The sequence below is a fragment of the Macaca nemestrina genome, chromosome 8 (assembly GCF_043159975.1).
Source record: "Macaca nemestrina isolate mMacNem1 chromosome 8, mMacNem.hap1, whole genome shotgun sequence".
NCBI classification, from domain to species: Eukaryota; Metazoa; Chordata; class Mammalia; order Primates; family Cercopithecidae; genus Macaca; species Macaca nemestrina.
The window spans coordinates 22,467,870-22,495,819 of NC_092132.1; the positions used below are offsets into that span (position 1 = coordinate 22,467,870).

The following is a 27,950-nucleotide window of genomic DNA, read 5'->3' on the forward strand; positions in this document are numbered from 1 at the left end:
AATCTGAGAAGGAAAGGATCTGTCTGAAATGGAATTGTCTCCCCAGTGTTTCCATTTTACCCAATAAGAGGAAGTCAGTCTTTCTTCTCAGCCTTAACTCTACTAAAAGCCATTAAGCACCGACAAAGACAGGAGACATTATTTGTTGGCAAGTGTGAATGCTGCATTCTGTACCTCCAGCAGGGATGGAAATTGAGCTGTTTACTTGGTGGCCACCCCAAGGGATTGAAATGAAGCTCTAATGTGACAGCATTTCTGAAATGCAAGTTTAAAATCCCAAATTCTCACCCTCTATTCCCCACCTGTAAAACTCACTAGGAATTAGCACTATTAATTTAGCTGAATTACACCCTGACTAGATCTGACCACCAGATGCAAATGAACTCACCAGTAGGTGACCACACTAACCTGGGTCTGGTTTTGGAAAGGAGGGTGGGTGTTTGAAACCTGTAGGGGTAGTGGCAGGCCCACCTTATGGAATAACTTGCCTCATTACAAGTGACATCCAGGATGGGGCTCATGATTAGAGATGGGGGCCTGGAGCCCGTTGCTCAGATGGGGTTTCCTTTGATGGTCAGTAATACAGTTACTGAAAAGGGGTCTGGATCTAGACCCCAAGAGAGGGTTCTTGGATCTTGCACAAGAAAGAATTCAGGGCGAGTCCGTAAAGTGAAAGCAAGTTTATTAAGAAAGTAAAGGAATAAAATAATGGCTACTCCATAGACAGAGCAGCCCCCAGGGCTGCTGGTTACCCATTTTTATGGGTTTTTTTTGATTACATGCTAAACAAGGGGGGATTATTCATGCCTCCCCTTTTTTGACCATATAGGGTACCTTCCTGATGTTGCCATGGCATTTGTAAACTGTCATGATGCTGGTGGGAGTGTGGCAGTGAGGATGACCAGAGGTCACTCTCGTCACCATCTTGGTTTTGGTGTGTTTTGGCTGGCTTCTTTACCGCAAGCTGTTTTATCTGCCAGGTCTTTATGACCTGTATCTTGTGCCGACCTCCTACCTCATCCTGTGCCTTAGAATGCCCTAATCGTCTGGAAATGCAGCCCAGTAGTGTAAGATTCTCCCTGGGGCCTGAAAGCTTCAGGGGATGAATAACTCCTCCCTTCTCAGGCCCAGTCCCAAGGCACAAGGCTACTTGCACCAGCAGCATGCGCCAGCAAAATGGCAGAAGTAGGAAGAAAGCCGGCCGGAAGACACTTAACCTGGATGGAAGACATTTACCCCTGAAGATCAAGAAAGAGGCCATCCGGGTACAATGTAGTAGTTATGTCAGACTAGGACACTTCCCGTTTACAGGAGACTATAAATCCTTTGCCCCATCCTCACTTGGTGCTGATGCCATTTTAGGCCTCAGCCAGCCTGCACCCAGGCACTCATTAAAACAGCACGTTGCTCCACACCGCCTTGTGTTGTCTGTTGGCGCGCTCTTCGGATTGGAACCAATACAAGAACCTTACATCAGGTGCCAAAACCTGGGAGGGGCTCAGGTCTGTGTCCCCAGTGGACCTACCCCTCCACCCCAGAGAGCAGGCCAGAGCAGACGGACAAAGGAAGCTCCTCAGCCTCTAGTCACCTCTCTGTGCATGCACATCGGTCACTGATCTCGCCTACTGGTAAGTTTTCCCAGGAGCCCTGTTAACGGGAAAACCCACACAGCCTCTCCTGGTTTCTCTGGTCCAAAAATCCAACGTTGGTCCAAGAAGGCTCTGGTGTGTGCCAGGCACTTGCTGATCATCTGTTCTTAGGAGGATGCCTCTAAGCCATTTGATCCTGTTCTGGGAACGAAAAAACGGCAGCAGGGACGATTGCTCCTTTTATTGTCTCTCTCTGGCTGTCCAGGACGTCTCCTCTTCCCTGTCCAGGATGGTCTCCTTTTTCCTGTTCTCTGGAGCCTACCCTCTGTTGTGGGAAATTCCCAGTCTTCCATTCCAAAGGACAGCCCTCTAAGCTGGCTGCCTCATAAAAAAACCTACAAACCTTAGGCCTCTGGCAAGATATCCGTCCTAAGTGCATTGTCTTTTTTGCAATTCAGTCTGGCCATAATACAATTAAATAATGGGTCCAAATGGCCCGCAAATGAAACATTCAACTTTACAATTTTAACTGACTTAAGCAATTATTGCCGAAGACTGAATAAATGAAGAGAAGTTCCTTATCTCCAGGCCCTTTTACACTCAGATCACAACCCAACCTTTGCAATTCTTGCTTACCTGTTCAAATCCTTCTCGATTCTTGCCGCCCTGATTGCCTTTCTCCTGCCGACCCTACCTCTTTTTTCCTCATTAAATCCAGCAGACTGCTGTCCACCCCTCCCAGCCCTTACCTCTTCCTGTCAACCGTCTTCTTTAACCCCCCACCAAGCCTCCTCGTTGTCTTCTCAGCCGCCATCTTCCCAGCCGCCGTGTTCTCGGTCAGCAGTATCCACTTCTTTTCCTACACTGTCCCCTCCTCAGAACAATTCTAGTATTGCCTGTATCCATTCTACTCCCCCACTGCCCTCTCCTGAGGCTTGTAAACCCATCCCACCACCTTATGGCCCTATCTTCCACTGCCTATCAACTCAATCCCCCTTCCCCCTTCAAACTCTCAGCAGGAACCACTTCCGGGTTCTTCCTTCTCTCCCACCGGTACTCGCTGGGGCGCCATCTTTGGGCCCATGGCCCACTCTTACTTCAGCGCCTGTGCTAGAATGCCCCCTTCAGGAAGTAGCAGAAAATGAAGGTATTGTTAGAGTTCATGTTCCCTTCTCCCTCACTGATCTCTCTCATTTCCAGAAGACCCTACCTCTTATATTGGAAAATTTCAGAACCTCACCCAGTCTTATGAACTAACCCGGCATGACCTCTAGGCTACCCTCTCTTCCACCCTCACCCCAGAAGACCGAGACCGTATCTAGACCCTAGCTCAGGCACAGCTGATACCATTCATCACCAAGCTCCCGCCCAACCTACTGGTGCAGAGGCACTCCCCAACCAGGACCTCCACTGGGATTATCAAGATGGGGCCTCTGGATGCTGCCATTGAAACCACATAATTGTGTGAGCAGGACTCAAAAAGGGTGCCCATAAAGCAGTAAACTATGAAAAACTTTCAGAAATCACCCAAGGTCCTAATGAAAACCCAGTCCTTTTTCTTTCTCATTTAACTGAAGCCATTAAAAAATATACCAACCTAGACCCAGCCAGCCCAGAAGGAACCACTATCTTAAACCTTCGGTTCATCTCCCAATCCACCCCCAATATTCGGCACAAACTTCAGAAGCTTGATGAGGGCCCTCAAACCCCACAATGAGACCTTCTTAATTTAGACTTCAGAGTCTTTAACAATCATGATGAGGAAAGTAAAAGGCAAAAACAGACAGTTTCGAATGCTTGCCTCTGCCGTCATGATCCCTGCAGGCCCACGGGCTGCAGCTCCACCCAGAAGCCTCCTAGCAATCCACCTCCACCTGGTGCCTGTTTCAAGTGCGGCAATGAAGGCCACTGGTCCAGACAATGTCCCAACCCAGGTAAGCCCACCAGGCTGTGCCCCCTCTGTGGAGGACCCCACTGGAAGTCAGACTATGAGCAGCCCCAGCAAGGACTGCCCCGATCCCTTCCTGAGCCGGACAAAACCTCCAACTCGGATCTCATCGGCCTTGCCACTGAAGACTGATGGTGCCCTGGAACAGACGCCCTGGCAACTACCATCACTTCATCCAAGCCAAGGGTAACCCGATGGTGGCAGATAGGCCAGTATGTTCTTTTTAAATTAATACCGGGCAATCTACTCTGCTTTACCTAATTTTTCAGGACCCACCCAGTCCTCCCAAGTCTCTGTTGTGGGAATTGACTGACAAGTCTCCAAACCCCGAGCCAGCCCTCCACTTTTCTGCTCCCTGAACACCTTTTCCTTCGCTCACTCTTTCTTAGTCCTGCCCTCATGCCCAACTCCACTGCTAGGCAGAGACATCCTTTCAAAACTCCACACTACTCTCCACTTTCACATTCCCCATAGTACCCAATACATCAACCCAGACCCTTCTGGGGCATCTAACTCTCTTCTACTCCTCCAACTTCCCACCTTAAAACATGCAACTTTTCCTTATCCCCTATCCGTAGTTAACCCCGCAGTTTAGGATACTTCCACACCTTCAGTCGCAGAATACCACACCCCCGTCCGCATTACCCTTAAGGAGCCCACCCAGTTCCTATCACAGAAGCAGTATCCCGTCCCTCAAGCAGCTCTCATAGGCCTAAAGCCTATCATTTCTCGCCTCCTCGCCAGTCACCTACTCTGCCCAACAAACTCCCCTTTTAACACACCAATTCTACCTGTTAAAAAGCCAGATGGAACTTATCGCTTAGTCCAGGACCTCAGGCTCATTAACCAAGCTGTACTCCCAGCATGTCCAGTAGTTCCTAACCCATACACCTTACTTTTCATGATTCCCTCCAATACCACCCATTTTTCTGTTCTAAACCTAAAAAATGCCTTTTCCACAATTCCTTTACACTCGAATTCCCAAAACCTCTTTGCCTTTACGTGGGAAAACCCTGACACCCACATTTCACGTCAGCTCACCTGGTGTGTATTACCTCAGGGTTTCAGAGACAGCCCCCACCTTTTCGTACAGGCCCTTGCTCGCGACCTCTGTATCTTATCCCTAAAACCGTCCACTCTCCTTCAATGTGTTAATGATCTGCTCCTGCATAGCCCCTCTCAAAGAGACTGCAACACCCATACTGTCTCTTTCTTTTAAACTTTTTGACAGAACGGGGGTATTAGGTCTCCCTCAAGAAAGCAAAAATATGCACCCCCTTAGTCACCTATCTAGGCCTGGCTCTTACCCTGCAAACCTGAGGGCTCACAACCAACCACATATCCCTCCTCCAGTCCCTCCCGCCTCTGCAAACTAAGCAAGAAATTCTCTTTTCTAGGACTAGCAGGATATTTTAGGCTCTGGGTTCCCTCCTTCGCTCTACTTGCCAAACCGTTATACCAAGCTGCTAAAGGCCCTCTCCATAAGCCTTCAAACCCTGCACAGCCTATTACCCAGCCTTTCCGTCTACTCCAGAAGGCTCTCACCTCAGCCCCCGTCCTCACTCTCCCAGACCTCACCAAACCTTTCTGCCTCTATACCAACGAACAGTGTGGAGTTGTACTGGTGTTCTAACCCAGTCTAAGGGACCCACCCTCCAGGTTGTTGCCTACCTCTCTAAACAGCTTGAAGTCACAGTTCTTGGACAGCCTGCCTGCCTCTGAGCATTGGCGGCAGCCGCTGTCTTCACCCTTGAAAGCCTAAAACTATCTCTCCATGCCAACCTAACAGTTTATTCAACCCATAACATCAAAGACATGCTAGCTCACCGCAGTGTACTGTCTCATCTCTGCGCCACGGCTCCTCCAACTGTATGCTCTATTCGTAGAAACTCCCCACATCACCGTGCTCACCAGCTCCCATCTAAACCCGGCCACGCTCTTACCTGAAGCTACAACTGCCCAAGACCCTACACACTTCTGTGTAAACACCATTCAAACCTTTCTTATTACACCTTTTCCAAACCTAACAGATCAACCCATTCCAGATGCCTCCTTTAGTTGGTTTGTAAATGGCAGCTCCTTCCTACATCAAGGACACCGGCATGCTGGCTATGCTATAGTGTCACTCCCCCGCTACACACTATTGAAGCCAAGCCGGACAACAGATCAACATCTATTCAAATTCTCGTTGTATGTTCCACATAGTGCACTCACACTCATCCATCTGGAAAGAATGGGGTTTCCTAACTGCAAAAAACACTCCTGTCATACATGGCTCTCTCATCAGCAAACTCCTTCAAGCTGCCAGGCTCCCGCAGAAAGTTGCCATCATTCATTGCAGGGGCCACCCAATCCCAGGCAATCCTATACTGGCTGGAAATGTGCTCGCAGATCAGGTAGCCAAAAAAGTAGCCCTACAACCTGTGCAAGGCCGGTTTCTGTTCCTGTCCTTGTTCTGTCCTCTTTACTCCTCAGAAGAAAAGGAGGACTTCTGAGCCCAAAACCTTCAAAAGCAAGGACCATGGTGTGTCAAGGAAGGGCGCTTCGTTGTTCCTCACTCTCAAAGCCTTCCTCACCTCCAAAGCCTCTACAACTCTTTCCATGTCGGTTACAAACCTCTCCTGCGACTTCTCCGCCCTATCCTCACCTGTCCTCATCTTTCCAGCCGTGTTTGAGAAATTACACAGTCCTGCTCTGTCTGCCACTCGGTGTCACCCCAGGGCTCCCTCTGGTCACCGCCTTTTCCTACCCACCAAGGGCAGGGCCAGGTACCTGGGCAAGATTGGCAAGTAGATTTCACTCACATGCCGCCCAATAAACAGCTCTGCTATCTTCTGGTCTTTACCTGTACTTTCTCCGGGTAAGTAGAAGCGTTCCCAACAACTTCAGAAGGTGCAAATATCGTCACACAAACTCTCATCATGCATACAATTCCCTGTTTTGGACTTCCAACATCCATCCAGTCCAATAACGGGCCCACCTTCATCAGCCAAATTACCCAAGGCGTCTCTTCATCCTTAAGAATAAAGTAAGTTCTCCACATACCCCACAGGCCTCAATCTTCAGGCAAAGTTGAAAAATATTAACTCTGTCCTTAAAGCCCGATTCACCAAGCTGGCTCTGGAAATTCGCCAGTCATGGACAAAATATCTCCCTTTTACCCTCAAGAAACTCGGCACAACACCGAAAGCACCCTCTTTTTATAGTCCCTTTAAAATCATGTATGCCTGAACTTTTGTCTTAGGGCCTCCATCCTTACCAGACTCTGAGCCACGCGGGAATTACCTCCCCTCCTTAATCCAGACACGGTCCTTTATTCATAAAGCAGCAGATGAGGCCATGCCTTTCCCTGTCGACGCCTCCTTGTCCTCTCAACATAACTGTCTTGCGGGCACAGACATATTTCCAGACAATCCAGACGATGCTCCTGCTATGACACGGTGAATACCAACCCGTCTCTCAAGAATACCTAAAAAAGTAAGGTTTTCTTTTTCCAAGGTGCCCAAGCCACCTCCTATGTCCCGCCTGAAGTAGTTATTAAGAAAGTCGTCCCTTTTCCCTTTTCTATAACCAAATAGACAGGAATGTAAGATTCTCCCCGGGGCCTGGAAGCTTAAGGGGATGAGTAACTCCTCCCTTCTCAGGCCCAGTCCCAAAGCACAAGGCTACTTGTGCCAGCAAAATAGCAGAAGCAGGAAGAAAGCTGGCCAGAAGACACCTACTGTGGCTGACATGTACCCCTGAAGATCAAGGAGGAGGCCATCTGGGTACAACGTAGCAGTTACATCAGACTAAGACACTTCCGGTTTACAGGAGACTATAAATCCTTTGCCCCATCCTCACTTGGTGCTGACGCCATTTTAGGTCTCAGTCCGCCTGCACCCAGGCACTCATCAAAACAGCGTGTTGCTCCACGCTGCCTGGTGTTGTCTGTCAGCGCGCTCTTGGGGTTTGAACTGATACAAGAACCTCACAAGTAGGTCTCGGCCTCATTTTACCCAACCACTATTCAAGATGGAGTTGCTCTGGTTCAAATATCTCTGACAATATTGAAAACTTAACATGCTTACACCCCTCAATGTGGCACATTCAGATTCTCCCTAGTGACACACCCGCTTCTTCATCACCAACAGGGCTCCACTTCACAATCTGCCCATGCCATTCCTTCTACCAGTCGAGGGAGGGCCACCGCTACTTCCAAATGCCTCTCCAAACTCACCTTATATAGGCAGAAAGCTTGTCAAGATGAATTCTGTCTGGGGTCATTTATTTTATTTCCTTTTGGCACTCTGAAAATTCAGTGCACTCAACTCTCACAGTTATTGCTTTTCCACTGTTGTCACAGAAACTTGCTTGTGTATTTGGTCTCTACCCTGTTCCTCAGCACTTGAAGGCGGGACCCGTCTTTCATGCGTGGTTCCTAACAGTGCTCAAATAGAAATTTGTTTTCCCCCAACTCTTACAATGAGGTGGGAGAATTTTCATATTGTTCTTTTTTTTTTTTTTTTTTTGAGACGGAGTCTCACTCTGTTGCCCAGGCTGGAGTACAGTGGTGAGATCTCGGCTCACTGCAAGCTCCGCCTCCTGGGTTCACGCCATTCTCCTGCCTCAGCCTCCCGAGTAGCTGGGACCACAGGTGCCCGCCACCATGCCCGGCTAATTTTTTGTATTTTTAGTAGAGACGGGGTTTCACCGTGTTAGCCAGGATGGTCTCGATCTCCTGACCTCATGATCCTCCCACCTCGGCCTCCCAAAGTGCTGGGATTACAGGCGTGAGTCACCGTGCCCGGCCAAGTTTTCATATTGTTCTTATTCTCACTTTCTCCATAATTTGTATGGATGTAGGTATGTCCATGTCATTATAAAGAGAATATAAGCACATTAAATAAACTTTGAAAAGTAAAGAAAAAACTAGCATAGTTCATCACCCAACTCTAAGCATTGTTATAAGTTCTTGAAGCTTTCATTACAGTCAAAGGAAACAGGCCTTGTTTGATGGAAATTTTGCACAGTTGAACAAATGATTTTGGATTTGCAGATTTGAAGTTGGAATGTATCATAACATAGCCTTGGTAGTTCAGCATAGCTGTGATGAAGAAGATGCATTCTTCCTCGGTTGATGAATCCTGGCTCAGCCATTAACCAGCCGTGTGACTTGAGGCAAGCTGCTTAATCTCTCTGACTCTGGGCATATCTGTATGCCTTCAGAAAACGTTATTCCACTACACATACATTACATATATTCCTCATTTTACGTCATGTCCCATGCAAGCAGCTACCCTTACTATTACACAGTCTTCATAACCAACCTTCAAATTGTTCTATAATATTCTATTTAATCAGTAGCTCAGAGTTAAGTAAATGTTTTCTTTTTGGTGAAATGCAGTGTTTTAATAACTGAAAAAAAGATCAATGTCTTCAATTTGTAGTGGGTAAATAAATGAATTATTATCTGCCATCTCCTGGGTACTCTGTGTAAAATAAAATAAAATAAAATAAAAACCCACAACACCCTGGGTAGAGCCCAAACCCACTGTACTTCATTTATATTCCCTATGAGAACAATCTGGAATGAGCCTTCTAAGAACCCCTTTACAGGCACGATCCATCAGCCCTGTGAAGCGCGGCAACACACCTGTGGTTAAATGAACCACTCATTCCCTCAGAGCAGTCCCTTCTCAGTGCCCATGGCCACCAGGGCTGCTGCCAGCACATCCCCCACAGCCCAAGGCCCCACCTAATTATTACACAGAGCATGAGGGGCTCTCTGGTCAACAAGGTATGTCGCAGGGACAGCGTCTCCTGCCACTGATTTAGTTGCACACTGGTAGATATATTCATGGGCCTCAGTTTTCCCTGTCTTCCTGGGTTTTGGTTTCTCTTCTGTCATTCTTATCCACATAGTGACCACGTAATGGCCCTTATGCTCAGCTAGCATAAGAAAGCACCCTCCCTCTAGTCTCCTGGTGTGTGAGTGAGATCCTCTTCCCCCATATAACTAACATACACGCACATGCACGGTACAGATAATTTCTCTATCTTCAGCTCCTGAAAACACAGGAATTTTCGTTTCATTCCTCTCCTAAGCCCTAAGTCTGTGCTTCTGTCCACTCCACAGGGGTGCTTTTGTTCCATATACGCTGCACTCACCTCTGCTCTCCTGGCCGGTGCTGTCTAGGTGCCCTTGGGTCTCTCCTGTGAGCCAGCTTTTCTCTTTTACTTATGTATTTATTTAGAGACAGGGTCTCACTGTCTCCCAGGCTGGAGTGCAGTGGTGAGATCATGGTTCACTCCAGCCTTGACCTCCTGGACTCAAGCGATCCTCCCATCTCAGCCTCCCGAGTAGCTGGGACTACAGTTGTGCACCAACATGCCCAACTAATTTTTAAATTTTTTGTAGAGACAGGGTCTCACCATGTTGCCCAGGCTAGTCTTGAACTCCTGGGCTCAAAGGGATCCTCCCGCCTTGGCCTCCCAAAGTGTTGGGCTTATAGCCATGAGCCACCGCATCCAGCTCTTCTCTATTTCATCTTGTCTCTGTATTTAATATTAGGTTGGTGCAAATGTAATGCCGTTTTTTTCACTGCAACTACTTTTGCACCAACCTAAATACTTTAAAGAGGGCTGCCGGCCTTAAGAATCCCATGTCTTAATTATTTATGTACGGATTCTCTCCTTTTATTTCCCTAAATACGCTGATTCTGAAGTCAGATTCTCTTCTTTTTTTCTCCTAAAGATTTTGATTCTGAAGTCAGACAGATCTGGGTAACCTTGGGTCAGTTACTCAATTTCTTGAGCCTTGGTTTTCTCATCTGTAAAACAGGGCTCTATTAGTACCAACTTTCTTCAGAGTTGTTGTGACAATTAAGTGATCTAATACATGTCCTGCACTTGGCACAGTGCTTGGGACTTAGAAAGCACACAAATGTTAGCAAGTATTACCACTGTTATCATCATTAATTATATTCATTAATAACAATCCTCACTTGTTAAAAAGAAAGCCTATGTAGGCTGGGTGCAGTGGCTCACACCTGGAATCCCGGCACTTTGGGAAGCCAAAGCAGGCAGATCACCTGAGTCTAGGAGTTTGAGACCAGCCTGTGCAACATGGCGAAACCCTGATTCTATCGGGAAAAAAAACAACCCAAAAATCCCCAAAATTAGCTGGGCATGGTGGCGCAAACTTGGAGTCACGGCTACTTGGGTGGCTGAGGTGCGAGGATCAATTGAGCCTGGATTCGAAGGTTGCAGTGAGCCGAGATAGAGCCACTGCCCTCCAGCCTGGGAGCGAGATCCTGCCTCAAAATAAAATAAAAATAAAAATGCCTAAGGTGCCTTTAGAGCTTGTCATTTTCTAAATTTGTCCATCCCAGGCTTTCTCACCTCCGCCTAGGAACCTTATTCAACCTAAAACTCTTAACTCTTGGTTAATTTTTCTCTTCTGTGGACTTATAAAATTAAACCTACATTAAGAGTCAGAAGAATCTGAATTCTACTCTCATAGAAGAGTAAAAATGGCTATGACCCTGCACATGTAACAGTCTCTCTGAGTTCCATCTTTCTTGCCTGAAAAATGAAGAAGTTGGACCTGAACACATTTTCCCAAACACATTCCAGAAGCTTCCACCTTTCCAAAGACAATCGCCCCTTACACACAGACCTTTTGGTTAGAGCAGTGCCGTGCGCTGTGAACAAGCGAACACCCTAGCACCGCCCCCAAGCTGCACCTCTGTTAGCTCCGTGTCAGGATTTGGATGGTGTCTACACTGCCTGGCGCCTCAGCAACCTCAAAGGGCTGACCCAGACCCTTTCATAAAAAGAAGATTCTAATTGGTATAAACCTCAGCTCTGTAAGGAAGGAAAATGAACTGCAAGCTCTGCTGAAAAACTAGGACAAGGTTCTCTTTAGCAAGTCTCCAGGTACTGCTCTGACAATCACTGGGTATCATGAGCCTTAAAACATGCCCCCGCCTGGTGCAGTGTCTCCTGATTAAACTGGCTGCCAGGTTGAGGGCATGGCAGGCAGAAGTGGCAAATTTCAAAACCACACAATTACTAGTAGTTTGGGAAAAACCGTTGGAAACACCATGCCAATCATTTAATTCATTTTCCAAGCTCTTTTTAAATGCAAAATATGCTAATATGTTGTTGGAGTGTCCAGCATGGAACCTGCTAAACCCAGGGCCGGTGGGAATGGAGCACAGCGAGAATAATGGTCCATTTTCCCTCTAGTGAAGAAAATAGGGCCGATGCCACTAGGCTCAAGTGTTTCTTTGTATTCCCTTCAGCTGCAGAAGGTGTGATCACCCTTAGAGTCACAGATTCAGGAATAATGGGCTTCTTTTCTGCGCAGAGCCCAAGTCCTGCTCCTGGTAAGTGAGATGTATCCTTGAGTTGTCTGTTAACTCCTCCTGGGGAGCAGGGGGTAATGAAGGAGGAAATAAAGAGAGGAAGAGAGGGGAATTTATGGCTTGATGGAATACATTAATTTAGGTCCAAAGGGGTTGGTGCAGTGCGGTTTCTGACAGATGACATAGTCCTGCTTTTTGTAGCCCTCCATTTCACTTACCTGCATATTGAGAAGGATAAATTACAGACCAGGAGTCTCTCTTTGAGGTTTCAGGTGAATCAGCTTCCTTACCAAATATAGCCATTTTGCCAAAAACCATGCACTTCTTGCACCTATTTTATAATCTTTTTTTTTTTTTTTTTTTAAATGGAGTCTCGTGCTTCTGCCCAGGCTGGAGTGCAATGGTGCAATCTCGGCTCACTGCAACCTCCGCCTCCTAAGTTCAAGTGATTCTCCTGCCTCAGCCTCCCGAGTAGCTGGAATTACAGGCATGCATCCCCACGCCCGGCTAATTTTGTCTTTTTAGTAGAGACAGCGTTTCTCCATGTTGATCAGGCTGGTCTCGAACTTCCAACCTCAGGTGATCTGCCCGCCTTGGCCTCCCAAAGTGCTGGGATTACAGGCGTGAGTCCCTGCGTCTGGCCTTAACCCATTTTATTCTACAACTAAAAGCTGCAGCTCCCTGTTATTTAATAAGCACATACTACTGGGTACTATTTTGTACACCCAGTACTGAACTAATCTTGGTGGTGGGGGTATAACACAGGAGTATATGTACATCAGGGCCTTTATAGCCATTATTAACCCATTTATGCCAGAGATCGCAATTTTTTTGAACTTTTGCATTAGTGAAAAATCAGACCTTGGCGATGACCTTGAGCAGTAGGATCTAAATCACTCCACATACTTAGCGTTCCAATAATGGAACACCAGGCATAAGTTGGTTAATTGAGCATCGACTATCTTCCCAGGACAACCAGCTTAACCATAACTATGTACTTTGATTGCTGGGGGAGAGACACACATCCAGGTAAAAAGGAAGTGAGGTATGCACAAAAGAGGGGGAAAGCCGGATTGCAATCTACCAAGTCTCTCAAGGCTTGCCAACTGGTGACTGGGGCTGAATTTAGCACTCGGACAGGTTTTCTTTGACCTGTTCAATGTTTTTTTTGGGGGCGTTTTCTTTTGAGACAGAGTCTCACTCTGTCACCCAGGCTGGAGTGCAACGGTGCGATCTTGGCTCACTGCGAACCACCACTTCCCCAGTTCAAGTGATTCTCCTGTCTCAGCCTCCTGAGTGGCTGGGATTACAGGTGCCCACCACCGTGCCCAGCTAATTTTTGTATTTTTAGTAGAGACAGTGTTTTACCATGTTGGTCAGGCTGGTCTGAACTCCTGACCTCAGGTGATCTGCCTGCCTCAGCCAATGGTTTAAACATTTTGAACATGTCTCATGGAAATAAAGATTTCCATCTTTCTTGAAAAAAATAAAAAGGGACTATCTGGCATCACTGAGCCCACATTACTGCATGGAAACAATCAGCCAGGGCTCAGTGGCAATCGTCCCTTTTGGACTGGATGTGGGCTCTCTAATTTGCCAAAGTCACCACCACTCCCTATTACTTACCTCTGGCTAGGCTCACTCATGCCATTGATGTACCTGGCCCTTGTATGCATTTGATTTTGCCTGCCTGGCCTAGGATAGGCTTCTTACCTTGCAGATAAGGAATCTGAGGACTAGAGAGAGAGAAGACAAGTACAGGTCTCTCTGCTGGACATCTGGGTCTGTGTAATTTTTATTATATCACAGTGTGTGTCATCAAGGGCAACCTGCGGGGTACAGGGCACATTAAATACAGGAGGACCATCATAACTACCTGATGAGTAGATGAGCGAATGAATGCATAGATGGACAAGTCCAAGCCATAGATGCTGTAGGGTGTGGAGGCACTTGTGGTGGGCAGGAGGCCTGGGGGAAAAGGATGGAATAAGAGCAGCCCCAAAAGAGCTCAGGAAAGAAGTGAAGGGTTCTTGGCTTACTCTAGGACCTGAAGCTCCATTTGTTCAGTGTTACTTATTCATGATTTTAAGATGTATTTTTATTGTAAAGTAGAATAAAGACACAGAAAAGCACATAATGCATAAAATAGAGATTCCAAGCAGGGCCTCTCAAAGTGCCAGAGACCTGAGGACAGGGGATGTGAATAGGAGAGCTTCTTGGACTGGATCTCTCATTCATGAAATGACATGAATTTAAACTTTTGACACAGTCCATGCAAGACATAACTGAATGAAGCAGTCTGAATTTGGGACAGTACCACCTAGAGGATACCCTAAATAATATATCTTAAATATAAACCTTGTGATAAACTAGTCCACAGCACCATTCTATTGCCTAGCACTTTAGATGTCAAAAGAGCCAGCTTGTTGATTTAAATTTTTACAAACCCGCCATTTTTGTAATCTGGTTTCAATATTTTTTCATACCTTCATATGTCAGGAGACTAAAAATATAGACTAAAATATAGTGGCCAGGATCTCTCTTGACCTCAGAGAGGCCTGATCCCATGGCAGAGCTCGAAAACCAGGAATTGGAGGGAGGCGGTTTAAGTTCACTGAACAAGAACAGGGATGGGGTGTAGGAAGACACGGCATTTCTAGCTCAGCCAAGGCAGCCAGAACAACCCGCATGCTTACCAAGTGCCAGGGATGTGCCGATGGTTGAGTATAACGATGACCAAGCCCCGGCCGTAAGGGAGTCATGACCCAGCCAGGCAGCCAGGAACTAAGCCAGCTATAAAGCAATAATGTGACAAGCACTGCGACAATGGGGCACAGAAGGTGTGGGGGTCATCGGGGAAGAATGTGCATGTGCTTGAGGATATACCAACAGGCAGATGGTGTGACTGGAGGTGCAGCAGGCAGAATAGTGCCGTCACCCTCAAAAGATGTCCACATTCGAATCCCCAGAACTTGCAGTTATATCCCCTTACATGGCAGAAAGGACTGCAGATGCGATTAGTTTCAGGATCTTGAGATGGGGAGATTATCCTGGCTTAACCAGGTAGGCTCAATGTAATCACGAGGATCTTTATGAGTGAAGGAGCCAGGCAGGAGAGTCAATGTTGGAATAATGTGGCTGGAGAAAGACTCAACTGATCACTGCCGGCTTTGAAGATGGACAGGGGCTGTAAGTCAAAGAACATGGGCAGCCTCTGGAAACTGGAAAAGGCAAGAAAATGATTCTCCCTCTGACCTCCAGAAGGAACAGCCCTGCCGACACTCTAATTTTAGCTCAGTGAGGTCCATTTTGGACTTTTAAACTCCAGAACTGTCAAATAACAAATTTCTGTTGTTTTCTATCATCAGTTTGTGGTCATTTGTCACAGCAGCCATAGAAAATACAGGAGGAGAATCAGACCAAGAGATGGGGGACCTAGGGGACTGGCCCTATATTGGTACCAGTGATCCTCTTTGACTGTCTGTTTCTTTCTCTGAAAAACATGAGCATTGGGCTCGATGGTATCTAAGGTACCTTCCAGTTCTGACATTTTGTATTTTGACGGAAGAGGGGAAGAGGCACTGTACAATGGCTGACAACTTGTTGCGAGGGTTGACAGAGAACAGCACGTCCCGGAGCATGTTCGGTTGGAATTTCCATTCCATGGGCTATGGGTGAGGGTTCATTCAAAGAGATCTCTCCATGCAGCAAATCACTACTGAGCATTTCCTAGGCCCTGTATGTTCTAGGCACTTAGAGTCAATGGTGCATGGGACAGGCTCTGTCCTCTGTCCTCATGGAGCTGAGATCAGGGAGTCAGCCAGTGCACAGGTGAACTTCTAAGTACACAAGCTAATTTCTGCCAGTCATTAATGCCATAAAGAGAATGCATCCTGGTGATGAGAAAGAGCAGGTTTCCACAGGGCGGACAAGGCCAGCCTCCCAGGGTCAGATCTGACTCAGGACTAAGTGATGAGATGAGACAGGCATGAAAGAAAATGGGAACGAAGTTTGAAAATATATTGAGCTCAACAAAATTAAACAGAATTATATGTGGGGGAGTTCTGAGGGTTTGAATGTCTGAATTGATTCACGTGTTCGTCGGACACAGTGTTTTATTAAATCAGACAGTGTTCGAGGTGCCAGAGATACAGTCCTGAACAAAACAGGCAAGCGCCCTACAGCGTAGAGCCTTGTTACTGTGTGGAAGACAGATTACGCAAAAGTCAACAGGTAAATATGAAATCAGGAGGTAAAAGTACTCTGAAGAAGAACTGAACAGGATGAGTGGGTAGAAGGTGTCAACAGCGGCCGTAACTGGTCTGGGAAGACCCCTCAGAGGTGTCCATATCTGAGCAGAGATCTAATATGCATTAGATCAGTATGCATTTCCCAAACTGAAATGACAAGGGAACCTCTTTGTCACAGAGCACCCTGCAGGACTGCTTCTGAGAACATGCTTTGAGAAACGTGGGCATGGAGATAGTCAGAGTAGAAAGTGAGATCTTCATACTTCCAAGACCCGGGTGCTCATGTTAGAACGGAGACTCTGAATCTCATAAATGCAAAGTAAGACCTTTCATATAGGAGGCTCATCATCCACCCCCAACTGGGAGGTCTCTGCTTGACTTCAGGATTGGCAAAGCACTGCACAAACTCTCCCCAGCTGCCCTGGATTCATGCTGGTTCTGCAGGGTTCACGAAGATGGAGAGTACATTTAACCCATGGTTAGACGAGATGGCCTTTGCAGGCCTGAGCAGATGCTAGTTTTTCACATGTCAGAGAGAGCTGAGTATAAGAACAGGAATCCTTCTCCTAGGCTGTTACATTGTTGTAAAGAACATGTGGCCAAGAGACAATGAGCAAGGTCCCCAATTCCAGGAATCTTTGCCCAAGATTTCCTTCTGTCTTGATAAAGGAATAAATTTGACACCCAAAGAGCAGACACAAGATCTGGGACCCAGACCAGGACACATGCTGTAGTCATGGGAAGGACACGTCCTGAGAGAGTTACTAACATTCTCCCCGAGGAGCTCATAGGGAATTTTACAGAAAACGAACCACCTGTCCCTGCAATGTCCTTTCCTGTCTAGAGGAGGCTGTCTGGACTTTCTCACAGCTGAAATCGGATGAGGTACATTATGTATTCAAGTCCTGTTGCAGCAAGCCTTCCAGCCTGCCATCCCGAGCCACCGCCTGCCCAGCTCCAGCAGAAATGCCTCCCTCGGGAGCAGTCTCCATTCACCATCCGCCAGGCCCCACACCCACCGGAGGACCACTCCGATAGCCCAGGCACAGGCCTTACCTGGCAGGTGCTGATGTCGCTGGCTTCCCACTTTGCCCCCGGCAAGAAGTCAATGCAGAGACAGATGGGAACAGTCTACCCCCTGAGAGCTGTCATCTTTTCCAGACCTCTGCTTCCCAGGAGTGGGGAGATGAGCACTGGACCAAACCCAGGAGCAGTCTCTGCTTGGGAGGCTCTCGTCACTTTCTTGTCACCAGTCATCTTTTCAGCTCAGTTACCACTTCCTCCGGGAAGCTGTCTCCATCAGGGCAAATCCTGCCATGTGGAGATTTTATGGCACATCAGGCCTCCTTTTATGAGCATGCCTCCTATGAGATGGCTTTGAGTCTGAGGTCTGCTACTTGCTGGTCCTTGAGCAAATCCCATTGTCCCCCGGGCCTCAGGTTTTGAAGGGAGGGGGTTGATAAAATGCTCTCTTGGGCCCCTTTTGGTTCCAACCTCTGGGATTTCCCTTCCCAAAACAAGAGCTGCCATCACAGCAGCAACCCAAGTGGAGGTCTTGACCTTTGGAAAATCCCTTTCCCTCGCTGGGCCTTTGTTCACTTAGCACTAAAATCATGGGGTAAGCTATGATACTGGTTTCCAAGCTTTTTAAGGCACGAAATTCATTTTTTCAAAATGCAATCTAATACCTAATAGCAGTAAGAGTAGAGCTGCTTTGCTTGACATAGGAGCGAGGGTCTGGAAGGCCCCTTTCTGTTGGGCCTCTGAAGCATCCTCTCTCAATACGGCTCCTAGAAGCACAGTTTTAAAGTCACACTAGGCTGGGCACAGTGGCTCATACCTGTAATCCCAGCACTTTGGGAGGTCAAGGCAGGTGGATCACTTGAAGTTAGGAGTTCAAGACCAGCCTGGCCAACCTGGTGAAACCCCGTCTCTACTAAAAATACAAAAATTAGCTAGGCAAGGTGGTGCATGCCTGTAATCCCAGCTACTCGGGAGGCTGAGGCATGAGAATCACTTGAAACCAGGAGTTGGAGGTTGCAGGGAGCCGAGATGGTGCCACCGCACTCCAGCCTGGGCGACAGAGTGAGACTCCATCTCTAAATAAATAAATAAATAAATAAATAAATAAATAAATAAAGTCAGGCCTGTAGCATCACCGTGTGTCAAGTTCCAATGTCTACCCGCTCTCACCTCACATCTGTGTGTTGCCTGCGTCCTGTGGGGTCCAGGGATCTTCTTTTGAGAAGTGTCCAAAAGATAACAAAGGCTTGCGTGCTCCTTTTTTTTTTTTTTTTAAGTGTTTGATTTCAAATGAGGCTTCAAAGGACGTAAGATATGAAATTTATCAAGGCAGGAGGAGAGAAGCCAATAAATTAACCTATTTGCAAATCATTGCTATGGAAGCCAAAGCGCCAACAGTTCAAACAAAGGCCATAAGCTCTTACTATAACTTAGCATGCCCACGGAGGAGGCACAGATGCCCATGGAGCTGGCCCAGCCCCCAACAAGCCCCCGGGCACCTCCACTGCATCCCATCCCAGTGCCCAGCAGAACTCTAGTTCCCGTCCATGCAGGGCTGGGCAGCAAGTCAGGAAACCTGGCAGCTGGTTCCCAGGAGTTGCCAGCAGAGCCAAGGACACAAAGAGGGACTCCTGGTCCCTGCAGAACCAGCGCACCCCTCCTCCAGAATCTCGAATTTGCGGGAACATTGCCCACCCCTCCCTGCTACCCAGGTGTGAACGGCTGTGTGGCTTTCCACAGCGAGGGCTGCACACTCCTTCCTTTCTTCATTTCTGATGCCTCCTGAATCGTCACCCTCTGCCGGGTAAGCACAACGTGCAGAGGTTTTCGGAGCAGGTGGAGACACCCCTGCTGCTTCCATGTCAGGGAGACATAAAAACACACTAAGAAACCTTCTGGCAGGAGGCTCAAGGCATGGGCCTGTGTGGGCACCTGGCCGGAGGCTTTGATTTGGAAGCCAGAGTAGCTGACCTTTTGGAACCAGGGTGACACCTTTTATATTCGAAGGCAGCTGATTTTTATTCTTATTTTTAAATTCTTATTTTTATTTTATTTATTCTTATTTCTAAAGCACCCATAAAACCATCTCGTGGAGTTGAAGCTTCCTTTAGTTTTCCTTCCATTCTTACTCAGCTTATAAAAATGCATAAAATCAGGAGTCATTCTGCCACCCCAAATGCATCCCTCTCTCAGCCCCGTCGTCTGGTGACAATTCTCCGTATCAATCCCAAGACAGCAGCTGAGCTTCCTGCACAATCCGGCATCTCCCCCATCCCCCGCTCCCGCTCCCTTGTCCTGTTCAGTCCTCTTGAATTTTAACTGTCAACTCTCCAGTGACAGCCACAGCAAGCCTGAAGGGGAGGGAGGCGGGTGCTATTTATAATTCGGCGGCGTTCACCCTCAGAACACGGCCATTTTTTCCAGGCCGCCTGCCAGAGGCCCACATTCCCCAGGCTCTATATATGGGTTTCTCCGCAGGCCCCTGTGGCCATCTCCTCGCCTCTGAGGGGCCCAAGGCAGCCTGGCCAGTTAGAAAGGCAGGGCCAGCTCTGCTCCTCCTTGACCTGTGAGGAGGCCACAGCCAGCCCCACAGCCTGGACTTCCTCTGGAACAGAGGACAAGCGTCAGGGACCCTGGGGGTACTGGTCTGACAGGGACTGGAAAGCAGCTGGCTATTCCCCCTGGGTTTGAGTAAGAATGGCAAGGAAAAAAACTGTATTCTTGCTATCAAACATTAGATCACCCCTTCTTTTTGCCAAGTGGTTTTCAATTGTTTCCATCGTGATGTGACTGAGGTCCACGGCAGTCTCGCCAACCCCTGAAAGCTCTGAAAGCTGGATTTATGGACGCCCTTAGCTAGGCAGATGGGAGGGGAGGCCTGGAGAGGGTGGGCAGGCCAGCCAAGGCGAGGGTGTGGGGCTTTGGCCAAGCAGGTATTTTCTGCAGGCTCTCAGCTTTGATTAGCATATATTAAGGATACGGGAGAGAAAGGTGTCCGGCCTCTTGTGGGTATTTGGATGTAACCACTTCACTGCCTTCTGGAAGCCAAGCCTGGAGGCAAAGGAAGGGCCTGACCCAGTGGAGTGCCCAGTCTGGGCTTTCCTCAACTTTGTCCTTTCTTTTTTTTTTTTTTTGTTTTAGGACGGAGTCTCCCTCTGTCGCCCAGGCTGGAGTGCAGTGGCGTGATCTCGGCTCCCTGTAAGCCATTCTCCTGCCTCAGCCTCCCGAGTAGCTGGGACTACAGGCTCCTGCTACCACGCCCAGCTAATTTTTTTGCATTTTTAATAGAGACAGGGTTTCACTGTGTTAGCCAGGGTGGTCTTGATCTCCTGACCTCGTGATCCGCCCGCCTCAACCTGCCAAAGTGCTTGGATTACAGGCGTGAGCCACTGCACCCGGCCAACTTTGTCCTTTCTATGCCGATGCCTGTGGGGCCAGGCTGAGGCCAAAAATGAACTGTGGTCCCTATGGAGCAGGACACCCCCTCCAATTTCATGCGGGCAATTCTACTTTGGTTTCTTGGATAGTGCCTGGAAAATCTCCTTAGGAACTGACTGCAATGGATGCAGCTATGTCCTGGTCTGGCCACTCAAACACCAAGAGCACTCTTGTTCCCAGGTCTCTGCTCATCTTTCTCTCCTCCTTTCAAACCAAGTTCAAGTCCTTCTTCTAAAAAGCCTTCTATGGCCATCCGGGTATCTCTTCCTGAGGACGGAGAGCATCTAGTACGAGCACGCATGCTGGAATAACAGTCTGGACTGCTGGCGTGCTTACTCTATGCCATGCATTTAGCGCGGAGCATCCCATAAGGCCCCCGTGGGAGAGTGCCATTCTGTAGGTGAGGAAACAGAGGTGCAGAGTGGTCAGGCAGCCTGCACAAGGTGACCTCGTGGGTAGGTAGCAGATCCCAGTCTCACTCCCAGCCTCCCTGCTGCAGGCACTGGTTCCTCTCAGTTGCTTGGGGTCTTCATTGTTACTTTGGGTCCAATCACTGTCTTCTCATGCACTGGCCTCCCGTCTGTCCTTCAAGACAGCTCCTTGCAGGTGGAGGCTGCTTCTTAACGCCTTCCCTCTTCCTTCTCTTCTCCCCTGAGCAGCTAGAACAAACTAGACCCACAAAAAATCTTCACTCCTGCTATGGTCCTATGGCTAAGGACGTGGCTACCTGCGAGCTTGCTTCTGCCTGAGATGGGTTCCTGATTCTCTCCTTTGGCTTCGTGGCCTCTGCGTCCCCCTGAGCAGCCGCTGTCCTCCATCTGTGGAGGTCCCAGCCATCCCTATAGTTACTCGTTTTCCTGTGACAAATATGGGACTGGCGCTTCAGCAGGGGAAAGCAGCAGCAGGAGTTGATCAATTCCTAAGCAACAAAGATCCTGTTTTCATGCAAACGTCCTCGGCATTAAAACAAAAACAAATTCCTCACGGGGCGCGTCCTGGATGCCAAGTTTCATCGTAAGACACATTTTTAAAGCAAGGTTTTGTGCCTGTGTGAGAGACTAACAGGGAATGCGGGAGAGCCCCGGGCCAAGTGCTGTCTCCATATAGATCCGCCCTCATTTAGACCTCATGGCCACCCCTCAAGCTAGCCACAGTCACAGCCTGATCTGAGGGGCGAGAAACCAGGCAGAGAGGGAGGAGGGAGCGGGTCCAGCATCGATCATATCTCAAATGGCAGCAAAGGGAGGTGACCAGGTTTGACTGGGGCTGTGCTGTGTCCAACACAGACCTGGGGATGAAACGTGGTCATATTCGCCTTGCAGACATGAGGATACGATTGTGAACATTTCAGATGACTATGGGCAAAATGTTTTTTTGTTTTTTAAATTTTCCTTAGTGTGCTCTTCTCAACTCCAAATAAAGAGAAGGATGTTGCCTGGATGCCAACTCTCTCTTTACAAAAACCCAGTTCGACTGTAAATCTGGATGAAATGTTAGAATTGACCAAATGCCCTGCAGCGTATGACACTTACAGAGTGCTCAGGAGAGTCCCTGACTCACTTGGCTCTAAACGTGGTCCTGGATTCCTTGCCTCCGAGGCCAAGAGCAAATAAAAAGGGGGTGATGATGAGAAATCTTATGAGGCAAGCCAGGACTTTTAGGTTGAATGATAACAAGGGCCCTGAGCTTTGAAGAGGTGGGACCACTGAGGGCAGAGCTATCTGGGAAGGCTTCCTGGAGGAGGGAGATATGCTGATTCCACTCAAGGATCTCGTAATAGACAGCTTTGGCCTGATCCTAGAGGAGCTGGGTGCCCACCAACACCAGCATCACCAGGCCATCGCCAGGGTCACCAGGCCTGCCCAGCAGTTACAGGAAAGTGTCCATAGGCCATCTAGCCTCCAGCTGGCTCCTGAAGCTTTGTCTTGTAGGATTATGGGTGTCCAAAGGCAGCACACTTGATGGGTTAGGGGCGGGGCCACACAGTTCACTTCTGGCAAGAGGCAGTAATCCCAGGACTGTGGTATTTTAGAGCTGCAGGATCATCTGGCACTGTCTCCTTACTGCTGATGCCTTGCCCAAGGTTCATAGTGCAGCCAAGACTTCAGTTTGAACTTCTTCCTTCCTGGCCCTCTGAAACCCTCTTTGCAGCCTGCTTTTCCCATGCTGAGGAGGTAGTCCCTGGCTTCTGCATGTGCCCAGCAGTGCCTTGTGGGCCTGGGATTGGGTGATACAGACAGCATAACGTCTGGTTGCAGCCTCCCCAAGCTGGCCTGGGAAGCTCCCCAATGCCTCTTCCTAGTGCCTCAAACGGCAACTGATCCCGAGTGGGCAAAGGTCTGGTGCTGGGCACAGTGAGTGGGCAGGTGGGGCAGGATAAAAGGGCCTCTAAAGGAGACTTGTGGGAGCTCAGAGTGATAAGAATCAGCTAAGGAGGGTGTGGAAAGCACGCGGGCATTGTGTGCAGAAGACCTGGGCTGGAATCTAACACTGCGAGTACTCCCCAGGATCCGTGTTCCTCTCTTTAGCCCAGGCATGCAGTTACACTACATTTTCCAACCTTCCTTGCAGTTAGCTATGATCATGTGACTGCATTCTGGCCAGTGGAATGTGTGTGGAAGTGATGTGGGCCAATTCCAGGCCTGGCCTATAAAAATCCCCCACTTTTTGTTCTCTCTCTTTCTCCATCCACCATCTGCATGCAGAGCTCCCAGGACTCGAGGGAGAAAAAGCCACCAGAGGAAAGGAGCCTGGGTCCCTGAATCACTGTGTAGAATACTGCCTGCCAAACATACACCCTGAATTGTTATGGCAATAACAAATAAACTCCTAATGTGTTAAGCCATTTAAATTCTGGGGTTGTTACAGCTGTCAGCCCAGTCTGACTAACATAGCCTCTTAATAGGCTTTGGATAAGTTTCTTAGCCTCCCTGAGCTTCAGTTTCCTCATCTCTAAAATGAGAATTAGAAAAACCTTTCTGAGAATGACTGAGCTAATATTTGTAAAGCTCCTACAACCAAGGCTGCATATGACTTTTGTGAGCCCTTGGCACTTTGATTTTGTAGGTGCCTTCCTCTATTCAAAAAAAAAAAAAAGAATAACTAAATAAAAATGAGGCTTTACAACTGTATCAGTATAAAGATGGATATAAGACAGATTCATTATTGAGACTCGTTTGAACCCAGGAGGCAGAAGTTGCAGTGAGCCGAGATCGCTCCACTGCACTCCAGCCTGGCAACAGAGCAAGACTCTGTCTCAAAAAAAAAAAAAAAAAAAAAAAGATAGATTCATTATTATGTTTATTATTACAGGCATACTTTGGAGCCCTTGAGACTTCAGTTCCAGACCACTGCAATAAAGCAAGTATCACAATAAAGTGAGTCACACGAATTTTTTTATTTTCTAGTGCAATAAGTTTTGTTTACACTGTACTATAGTCTAATAAGCAACAGCAGTATACATAAAAAAAAGCACACCCTTCATTTAAAATACTTCACTGTTAAAAAATGCTAATAATAATCTGCCCCTTTAGCCTTTGATGGTGGAAGATCTTGCCCTAATGGTGATGGTTGCTAACTGATCAGAGTGGTGGTTGCTGAAGGGTGGAGTGGCTATGGCAATTTCCGTTTTTTTTTTTTTTTTTTGAGATGGAGTCTTGCTCTATCGCCCAGGCTGGAGTGCGGTAGCATGACCTCAGCTCACTGCAACCTCTGCCTCCCGGGTTCGAGTGATTTTCCTGCCTCAGCCTCCCTAGTAGCTGGGACTGCAGGTGTGCGCCACCACACCTGGTTAATTTGTGTATTTTCAGTAGAGACGGGGTTTCACCAGGCTGGTCTTGAACACCTAACCTCAGGTGTTCCGCCCGCCTCAGCTTCCTGAAGTGCTGGGATTACAGGCATGAGCCACCACGCCCAGCCAGCAATTTTTTAAAATAAGACGACAATGAAGTTAGATGCATTGATTGACTCTTTCACAAAAGCTTTCTAGGTAGCATGCGATGCTGTTTGATAGCATCTTACCCACAGTAGAACTTCTTTCAAAATTGGAGTCAATCCTCTTAAACCCTGCGGCTGCTTTAGCAACTAAGTTTAAGTCATAGTCTAAATCCTTTGTTCTCATTTCAATAACGTTCACAGCATCTTCACCAGGAGTGGATTCCATCTCAAGAAACCACTTTCTTTGCTCATTCATAAGGAGCAAATCTTCATCTGTTCAACTTTATCATGAGATTGCAGCAGTTCATTCACATCTTCAGACTCCACTTCTAATTCTAGTTCTCTTGCTATAAAACACAGTATCTGTGAAGCGTGATACAGCGAAGTGCAATAAAATGAGGTATGCCTGTATGTATTATTTTTATATTTGATTTTATTTTCATTGTTATTATATTCACTTTTTTCCTTCTGATTTTAAGAGCAATAAAAATGAGCATTTTCTGGGCCCCTCAAAGTATCAGACTCTATGCACTGTGCCTATTGAACCTAGCGGAGAAGCCGACCCTGCCCACTGTAGTGTCTGGCCCATAGTGCATACAATAAATGGGAACTATTAAGAGACATGTATAAAACTAATAACAGAAAGACAGGTATGAAACAGCAACAAATGATTATGAAGCCCCTTTCATATACCTCATTTCCTCCAACCCTCACATCCACTGTATAAGATGCTTATCATCTATATTTTCTGATGGAAAAATGAGACTCAAGGAGATCAAGTTGTGGGCTCAAGAAAGGCAGGAACATCTAATACTCAGTGCCTATGTTGGGCACAATGCTTGACACCTGTCTTACTTTATCACTGCTAATTTTCCCAGATCCAGGATGAGGTAGGGGTTATGTTTTTACCCCCATTTATGATTTAAAAAACAAATTGATGCCAGGGACCAGTGGCTGAGCTGAGAACTAAACCCACTTCTACTGGGTACCCCATCTAATGCTAGCTCTACCACCTGGTCTTTCCATTTATCAATAGCTGTGTCAGCAGAATTGAGAGATGGCAGTGTCTACAGAGGGTGTCAGACACCCCAACACCTCCTTTCATGGGCTAGAGAAGAACCTGCTCAGGGCTGAAATCCAAACACATCATGCCAGATTCAACTTGTGCTTTCTCATTCTCCACCCAAATGTACTCCTTAGAAGGTTTAATTATAGTGACTTCTATTTTCTTGTAAATAATCACATCTGTCATAACTGATCTAACTAATCCAAGGCTCCAAGTTGGCAGTCTTGGTGGCCTGAGCCAATGTGTCAATTATGCCAAGTAGGCTGTGAGCAAAAGTTGCGTGAAATGGGAGAGAGAAAAATAATCACAGTCATATAAATGGTGAGGACCAATATGTGCTTTTTCACAACAGTAATATCAACACGAACTTGTAAATGTGGCCAGTGGGTGTCAACCCTTCAGCAATCCAACAGTGAAACAGATGCAGCCAGCCAGTTCCCGGAGAATAAAAACAACCTTTTTAGTAGAGAGCCAATCCTAGCAACTGGCTTCTTTAGTATTTTTTTGAGTCTAAGTAGATACCCCCAGGAAGCTGCCCTGGCTCTTCATGACCTGTTGCCTCTGGGAGTTGCAAGGGCTATATTCAGAGTGCAGCTGTTCAGCCAGCATAGATCAGCAGTGCGAACTTTGGGTCTGGATTGGGGTTCTAGTCTTCTCTCTCTGTGAAATGTATCAGTAGTATGACTAAGCAAATCGTTTAGCCTTCACCGATTCATCTCAGCTTTCTCATCTATAAAATGGGGACAAGAATGTCTACCGCCCAGAATCCTTGGAGGACTGAATGATGTAATGACTGTATGTGATAGTCTGTTGGAGAGAATAAGCACTACATAAATGCCAATCATCATCATAATGAGCAGATTAGCATATACAGGTTAAGCATCCCTAATAAAAAAATCTGACATTCAAAATGCTTTAAAATGAAAATAAAAAAATCTGACATTCAAAATGCTTCAAAACTTTTGAGCACCGACATGATGCTCAAAGGAAATCCTGATTGGAGCATTTCGTATTTTGGATTTTTGGATTAGAAATGCTCAACTGGTATGTATTCAGCAAATATCACAAAATTAAAAAAAAAAAATCAAAATCTGAAACACTTCTGGTCCCAACAATGTTGGATAAAAGATATTCAACCTGTACTGAGTCCTGTTTTCAATCCATGAGATAACTTCTTTCTCTACTCAAATAACAGCAAATGGAAACACTCATACTCTACGTCAGAGAGGGGATAAGATACGGCATCTACTCGGCGACTTCTTTCATGGGAGGTGTCTGAAAGTCATCATGCCAGTCGAGCTCTGAAAGTCTTTGTGTCTGATGGGAGGCTATAACGGAGGTACATCTTTCAGGTCACGACACAGGAAACTGAAAGGCGGCTCTGATGCATTCCCGAGACACCCATGGGAAATGGACACATGCTCTTGGCTATGACTTTCAGAGTGACCTTGGGCACATTAGCTCATCTTTCTTGCTTCAGTTTCCTCAACTGTAAAATGAAGGTAGTAACAGTACCTACTTCTTCTTTTTTTTTTTTTTTTTGAGACGGAGTTTCATTCTTTTTGCCCAGGCTGGAGTACAGTGGCGCAATCTCGGCTCACCGCAAGCTCTGCCTCCCAGGTTCAAGTGATTCTCCTGCCTCAGCCTCCCGAGTAGCTGGGATTACAGGCATGTGCCGCCATTCTGGCTAACTTTTGTATTTTTAGTAGAGATGGGGTTTCTCCATGTTGGTCAGTTTGGTCTTGAACTCCTGACCTCAGGTGATCCGCCCGCCTCAGCCTCCCAAAGTGCTGGGATTACAGGTGGAAGCCACCGCATCTGGCCCAGTACCTGCTTCTTAGAGTAGTGGTAAGGAATGCTTAAACTACCACACATCACCGGCTTACAACAGGGCCAGGCACATGGGAAGCAATCAGTTGGTATCAGTATTTACTACGACTTATGTCACCACCATGTCACTGGTCAATGGCCTTCCTTCCCTCCTCCAGGATTTACTAACATACGTGTTTAATGTGTTAGCCTCTTTCAGGTTTTCCACATTAAACCTCTTCCTAGGAAGGAAATATTGTAGTCAACATAGAAGATCTGGCAGCAAAGCACAGTGTTAAGAGCTCCAGGATCTATATCTGAATCTTCAAGAGAGGCCCAGAGTCGCTTCCTTCAAAGGAAGTACATTTCTGGAGCAGAGACGTGGGAGAAAGGGTTCTGCACCAAGAATCAGGGGACCCAAACCCCAGCTCCGTGTCATTTTTCCCACTCTGTGGCCTTGGGCAAGTTGCTTCGCTACTCTGGGTATGAATTTTCTCAGTTATAAAATAAACGGGGCTTTTGGCAATGCATCTCAGTTTA

At 47.2% G+C, this 27,950-nt stretch overlaps 1 protein-coding gene and 1 long non-coding RNA gene across 6 annotated transcripts in view; one reads left to right on the top strand and one right to left on the bottom strand.

The window, feature by feature from the left end:
• The window catches only part of LOC105468504 (zinc fingers and homeoboxes 2), a 196,238-nt gene that overhangs the window by 136,771 nt on the left and 31,517 nt on the right, over positions 1-27,950 (bottom strand). Inside the window, exon 1 of one of the 5 annotated variants that reach the window (XM_011718728.3) lies at positions 17,195-18,254. The exons of the other annotated variants lie outside the window; for them this stretch is intronic. The gene's annotated coding sequence lies outside the window, so the exon portion shown is untranslated. Of the gene's footprint in view, positions 1-17,194; positions 18,255-27,950 lie in introns of those variants that run through there. 5 annotated transcript variants of the gene reach the window in all.
• On the top strand, positions 2,652-26,897 carry LOC139355758 (uncharacterized). Its single transcript, XR_011606774.1, has 5 exons — positions 2,652-2,736; positions 11,826-11,909; positions 23,912-23,976; positions 24,737-24,935; positions 26,797-26,897. It is a non-coding gene; the product is annotated as an uncharacterized lncRNA (long non-coding RNA).